We start from the raw sequence: 7,939 nt of genomic DNA on the forward strand, positions 1-7,939 counted from the left end.
GCAATAAATGATCAAATTATGCTGAGTTTAATTTCGTTAATGAGTTTAATGCCGCCATTAATGTCGAGACGTTACGGAATCAACATTAATTTCACATTAATGCTTCCATTACATCCTTGAGCAAGATTCAAGTGGCTATATGTTGGTTCATTCTTTTGGGTAAATTTTACCTCAACCGGTCCGGCATTCAACATGCACAAGTCGTGGTCGCGCACGAGTCAACCTTGGTTCGGTACACTCCGGGCCCTAGATTTGCACCCACCCTTGCGCACTCACGCGTGAGAGAGCTCTCCCCATGCATATGTTTATAACGTCAATGCATGTGTCATAATATAAACCAACAATAAAGCCAAGAGATTTCTAATGTGGGACTAAACTCATGCACAATAGTCTCTTCGTCTCCATCTCTTTATTCCATTCACATTTCCAACAAAAAATTTGTCACCAAATAATCGTAACTACTGTACAACAATAATTTCGCAACAAAATAATTTTCGTTCCAAATTTCGTCCCAAAATCTTCGTCCCAAATTCTGGGATGAATCTACAGATTCATCCCAGAATTTGGGACGAATCCACAGATTAGTCCCAGAATTTGGGACGAAAAATGGGACAAAAAATGGCAAAAATTATTTATTTAGGAATGAATTTGACAACGAAAATAATTTGTCGTCAAATTATGACAATTATAATTTCGCAACAAAATAATTTTTGTTCCAAATTTCGTCCTAGAATTTGGGACGAAATTTGGAACAAAAATTATTTTGTTGCAAATTCAATTTGATTTTCGTTGCCAAATTTGTCGCAAATTTTGCAACAAAAAAATATTTGTTGAAAAGGTTTCCGAATTTGGCAACGAAAATATAATTTGTTGCAAAATTTTGTAGCCAAATTAGGGACAAACATGGCAACAAAAAAATAATTCGTCACCTAATTCGTCCCGAAATTTGTTGTTAAATTTGCAACAAAATATATATTTGTTCCAAAATAGTTTACAATTTGTTCCAAAAGTTGGCAACAAGATTTTTGGGACGAAAATTTTTTCGTCTTAGAATTTGTCCCAAAATATTTTGCAACGAATTTTTTTTATAAATTCGTCCCAGAATGCAGTATTTTTTGTAGTGTTAGTTACATGAAGTTAATAAGCTAAGCTAAAGTTAACAAAATTTCCTTTTTAAATTTATCATCCGATATTTACCATTTGGGACAAAAATACATGTAAGAATTTATTAAATGACAATTTTATTCCCAACTTCGCTGATTCACGAAGTCAAGATCGTGAAGTGTCGAACTCGTGAAACCTTAGTAGAGTCGTCGTCGTCCAACGAAACCTACTTCGGTGTTCAAAAGCGTCCCCATCCGTGAAGAACCTAGCAGCGTTCCACTCGCGAAGGCGTCCCACTTGCGAAAGAGCGGCTTTCTCGACTCGCGATCGTGAAGAACCCTAGCGGCATTCTTCACATGTATATATTCGATTAACAGCAAGGTTTCGAGATTTTTTTGTCTGATTGGTTGTCGTGGAATCCGATCTTGACCTATTTTTTTTTCCATGAAAGACTGTGTTTTTAAGTTGAACATTTCTCTTTGTTTTCTTTATTAGAAATCTCCGATGAATTTTCTGTTTGGACTTGTTTGTTTTAGCATTGTCTTATTACCCTTTTGTTGTAGGTTTTATTTAGTTCTTGCTATTTAGTTATATTCAGAATTTCTATCTGGGAAAAATTATGTGGTGAAGTAGCTCAATGAGATCCATCAAAAATGAATTAGACATTTGAATTAAGTTGTTAGTACTTATATTTTGATATACTTTTTGACCGCCATGATATTATTTTGCACAAAATTTATTAGATGAATGTCATTTTGAATTTTGGATTGAACTTGGATGATATTTTATTTTATGTTTATCAAAATTGTTGATAAAATTAGTTAAAATAAAATTTTTATTAAGTTTTTATGATATATCTTTTTCTGTTTGTATTGTTGGTTAACTCGGATACTGAAATAGATGATTGCAATTTCTATGGCCGGTTAATAGATGATTGGATGTTTATCAAAATTGCTAATTGAATTAGCTAAAAATAAAATTTTTATTAAGTTTTAATGATCGTATATCATTTTCTTTTTGTTTTGCTGCAGGTTAAATTGGATACTGAAATAGATGATTGTAACTTCTGTGTGGCCTGTTAATTGATTGTGTTGAATGATCAAACCATCCCTTTCAGCACCAGGAGGGCTTGGCTCCAATAACCATGGATTTTAGCCGTTTTGTTGTACTCAGTTTCAGTTTTGAGAGATGTTGAATGCAATGGATTTTAATCATTTTGTTAATGCATCATTACAAATTTACCTGCATCACGTGTGAACTTGTGTAAATTCTTCACACGTTGATTTGACTGCCTGTGAAGAATATATGAAGTTTTGGGAAATAATTATAATAGTATACATTAATTTATGTAAATTTAATGTTTTTTGCCAACCATTTTGACACACTGTTGGAAATTCTTGCTGCTGGTTCTGAGCAAGGTCTTGAGGCAGGACAAGTTGGTCTCAGATTGGTTGCAAGGGTGATAGGTTGACAACTGCTGCTAGAGGATGGAGTATAGGTTCTGCCTGCATCACGGATGGAAAGTATGAATTGATAGTTCATATACCATCTAAATTGCATGAATTCTAGATATTTAAAATAAGAATTTGAATATAAAAATAAGAATATATGAGTCCGAATTTTTGTTTTATCAAAAACATGACATAAAAAAAATAAATATATAAACAAATATGATAAAGAATTTAATTGAAGAGTCATCCTTGTCTTTAGCGGCATCTAGAAATAATCCCTGTGGAAGAAGATATAGCGGAAAGAAAAGGAAGGTCTTCCAAGGGACTTAGGCGTGACCGCGTTGAAAAACTTTAGGTCAATAGGGAATCAAAAGCTTTGTCAAGATTAAATCTTAAACCCTTAGGGACCAATCCTATATATAGTGGACATCTATTATCAGCTCATAGATGATAATAGATGGGAGACTATATGTTCTACACATATAAAGTGTACATTCAATAATCGAAATCCAATAAGCTTAAGTTAAATCACTTTAATAGGTTCGATTTATACTCATATGCACAACTTACAATTAAGCCCATCAATTAGAGATAATAACCAACAATCTCCTACTTAGACTATTTGTGAGTTGTATATGAAATGCAAGTAAAATTTTAGTTGATATCAAACTTTATGGATATAGAATAACCCTGTAAACAATCTGGTCCATTAATTTTATTAGTATAGGACTAAAGAGGTCATAACTACTGTATGTGATCATAACAAGCCACAACAGTAATCACAATATCAATGTTATTAATGACATAGATCAAAATATAGATATGTAGAGTGAAAATTACATGAAATATGATCAGTACATATCAATTTCAACTGGTCCTAATATGACCTCAAAAGAGGTCATATCATTTTTGCGAAATACATTATGCTAAATTGCAATAGTAAATCATGATCAACTTTATGATTCCAAAAGTAATCTGTATCATATTTACAAACATCAAATGCTAAACAGCAGTAATAAATGATGATATCACAGTTAAAATGTCAACAAACATAGAAATTCTTATTAATGTTTTGAACTTTAAGTACATACAATAATCAAAACAAAATGTTTATCTTTATTATCAAATATAAAACAATAAGATAAATACAGACTCCCACTAGATGAGTTCTTCTCTCATATCCACAACATATGCATGAAACACCTTAGGCACCAAGCCTTTGGTGAGTAGATCGGCCAACATAAAATTTATGCTGATATGCTCTTGTTAGAGTGTATACTAAAAGCCTAGCTTTTGTAAACATTTATTTTGAAATAAAGAATCACATTGGTCAAAAATGTCTACATCTATATGCTAAGTGTAGTTGTTCAATTAATTTATATTGTAAATAACATAGTGTGTGGTGTCACACACAGAAGATCATGTTATCAGTTCTTTATAAATTATAAACAGTAGCTCACGACTAAAATGAATAGGAACAAACCATTGGAATAGTCGTAGTGTAATTTGGTATTAGTTTATCTTAACTATAAAATTACACTAGTACACTCTGAGTGTATTGAGCAGGACCATTTAAGGTAAGTTCTTTTTGTGCTGACTTAATAAAAGAACAAGACCTTAGTTATTATAGAAGTGTGTGCTCTTAATCCTAATATAATAACAAGCACATATATTTAATATTCATTTCTTTAACTTATCAAAGGGTGAGATTTAGCTTGATAAATCAAAAGGCCCGATAAGTTGGGAAATGGTATTATTTATAGTGTGTGTTGTTGATTATAGAAGGAAACTGTGTCCTATTAATCTAGGTTGATAATGTCCCTAAGAGGAGCTCATAAGGATTGTCATGTTAAACCCTGCAGGTGGACTTAATCTGACATGACGATAAAGTTGAGTGGTACTACTCTTGGACTAAGATATTAAAGAGAGTTGTCAGTAACTCATTTAATTAGTGGGCATTCGAAATCTTAAACACAGGGAGACTAACATACTCATAATAAGAAGGAGCCCAAAATGTAATTTGGGATTGGTGTGGTAGTTCAATAATAATTCTTTACTGGTATGAATTATTATTATTGATGAAATGTATTTGTGTTCGGCGACACGGAAGCTTAATTCATCGTGGACCAATACCCACTTCCTATCCACCCTTAGGTGGTCGGCCAAGCAAGCTTGGAGTCCAAGCTTGGGCTGGCCAAGCCAAGGGTTTAGTCAAGTTGAGGGGGCCGACCATAGCTTGGAGCCCAAGCTTGTTGTGGTCGGCCCTAATAAAATTAAAAGGATTTTATTTTAATATCTTTTCTTATGTGGATATCATGGTATTAAAAGAGAGAGTTTAAAATTTAAAATTTTCCTTTTATAGCTTTCTATAAAAGATTAAGCGAAAGATTTAATATCTTTCCTTATTTGTAGTTAAAAGGAAGATTTTAATTTTTGATAAAACTTTCCTTTTTTGTAACCATGTTCATGATTTAAAAGAGAGTTTTAAAATTAAATATTTCCTTTTATAAGTTTCTACAAAAAATTAAAAAAAGATTTGATATCTTTCCTTATTTATAGATTGAAAGGAAGATTTTAATTTTAATTCTTGAGTTATTAAAACTTTCCTTGCTTGGAACTATGAGGTGGCCAACCATGATAATTTAAGAAAAGGAAATTGGTTTTAATCAATTAAATTTTCCTTTTCATGGCAAAGAAAATAAGGAAGATTTTATTTAAATTTTCCTTATTTGCCAAGACCTAGGATTATAAATGAGAGGGAGAGGTGCCTTCATGAGAGACAACTTTATTCTATTTTCCTCTCCTCGCTTCCTTGGTGGTGGCCTGCCATAAGTTCCTTGCTCTTCTCCTTTTCTCTTCCTCCTGTTGGTCGGTCCTAGGAAGATCGTACCGGCTCCACTATACAAAAATTTTGTACAAGTGTCGAACCTTTCCTAACAACCTATTGTGTTCTTTAGAAATTAAATTCGGAATCATAAACGGAACTTAACATTATTGATTCCAAATTTAACTAATCTGTTCTTAATGGTTTATACTTGGATCGTAAACGATACTTAACATTATTGATCCAAATCTACCTATGTTATAAATTCAATTAATTATTTATTTCGAAAATTGGCTCCCAAGTCAAACATGGCTAGGCACATGGCCTTCTTAGGTATGGGAGCATCCACCACTGCCTCGACAAAGTCTCTTAACGAAATTCAATATTTAATTTCCTAAAATAACATGAGGTTTAACCAAAAAGAACAATCGAATCACAAATTTGAAAAAAAAAAACACAACTTCGAATATCTAATCCGAAAATCTAGAATCATATGCCTCTTGTGTTTGGAATTCATACAAAGAAAAACTAACATGATGCGGAAAATAATTATTTGTTATACCTATCTTTGCATGCAACGACCTCTTGATCTTCTACCATATTCCTCTTCTTATCTCGGACGTTGTGTGAGCAACGATATACCGAGATGAGAACCACCCAAGCTCTTCTTCTTCCTCGCCAAGTTTCGGCCACCAAGATTCCTCCAAGGATGTAGAGGTTCGGCCACCACCACCAAGCTCCAAGGGATGCAAGAAACAAAACCTCCTTTCAATCCTTCTTCTCCAAGCAATATCCGGCCACCTTCCAAGCTCCAAAGGATGAAGAGTTTCGGCCAAAGAGAAGAAAGAAAAAGGAGAAGGGAGAACTAGAAGGGTCGGCCACACCACCAAGGAAGAGAGGGAGGAAAAATAGAATAGAGTTAGTACCCATGAAGGCACCCCTACCCCCTCTTTTATAATCCTTGGTCTTGGTAAATAAGGAAAATTTAAATAAAACCTTCCTTATTTTCTTTGCCATGAAAAGGAAAATTTAATTGATTAAAACCAATTCCCTTTTCTTAATTATAATGGTCGGCCACCTCATAGCTCCAAACAAGGAAAGTTTTAATAACACAAGAATTAAAACTTTCTAATTTGTTTTTGGAGATTTTAAATAAAAATTTCTCTATTAATTTGTCCCTTTATGGTTGATTATAAAAGGAAATTTTATAAATTAAAATCTTTCTTTTAAACATGTGGATGATTTCCAAAAAAGAAAGTTATCTTTAAAATTAAAATCTCCTTTCAATTTACAAATAAGGAAAGATATCAAATCTTTTCTTAATCCTTTGTAGAAACTTATAAAAGGAAAAATTTATAATTTTAAAACTCTCTTTTAAATCATGAACATGGTTACAAAAAAGGAAAGTTTTCTCAAAAATTAAAATCTCCCTTCCAATCTACAAATAAGGAAATATATCATATTTTTCTTAATCTTTTGTAAAAAGCTATAAAAAGGAAAGATTTAAATTTTAAACTCTCTTTTAAAACCATAGAATCCACATAAGAAAATTTTAAAAATAAAAATCCTTTTAATTTTCTTAGGGACGTCCACACCATGCTTGGGCTCCAAGCATTGGCCGGCCACCTTCTTGGCTCATCCTATTGGTCTTGGCCGGCCCCTAGCTCGGGTTCCAAGTTAGCTTGGCCGACCCCATTAGGATGGATATAAAGGTGGGTATAGTTGGGTATAATACTTTATAAATAAGAGGCTACGATAGGGACCGAGAGGAGAAATTGGTTTTGGTCTCCCAATGAAATTAAGCTTCCCGTGTTCGCCCCGAACACCCAACTTAATTTCATCAATAATAATTCATTTCACTAAAAAATTATTACTGAACTACCGCACCAATCCCAAATTACATTTTAGGCTCCTTCTTATCATGAGTGTGTTAATCTCCCTGTGTTTAAGATGTTGGATGTCCACTAATTAATTGAGTTATTAACAACTCATTTTAATTAATATCTTAGTCCAAGAGTAATACCACTCAACCATATTGTCGTGTCGAACTAAGTCCACCTACAGGGTTTAACATGACAATCCTTATGAGCTCCTCTTGGGGACATTATCAACCTAGATTACTAGGACACAGTTTCCTTCTATAATCAACAACACAGACTATAAGTAATATCATTTCCCAACTTATCGGACCTATTGATTTATCGAGCTAAATCTCACCCTTTGATAAGTCAAAGAAATAAATACTAAATATATATGCTTGTTATTATATTAGGATTAAGAGCACACACTTCCATAATAACTAAGGTCTTGTTCTTTTATTAAGTCAATATAAAAAGAACTTACCTTAAATGACCCTGCTTAATACACTCAGAGTGTACTAGTGTAATTTATCAATCAAGATAAACTAATACCTAATTACACTACGACTATTGCAATGGTTTGTTCCTTTCCATCTTAGTCGTGAGCTACTCTTTATAATTTATAAGGAATTGATAACATGATTTTTTGTGTGTGACACCACACACCATGTTATCTATAATATAAATTAATCGAACAACTA

Source organism: Zingiber officinale, chromosome 6A (genome assembly GCF_018446385.1).
Source record: "Zingiber officinale cultivar Zhangliang chromosome 6A, Zo_v1.1, whole genome shotgun sequence".
NCBI classification, from domain to species: Eukaryota; Viridiplantae; Streptophyta; class Magnoliopsida; order Zingiberales; family Zingiberaceae; genus Zingiber; species Zingiber officinale.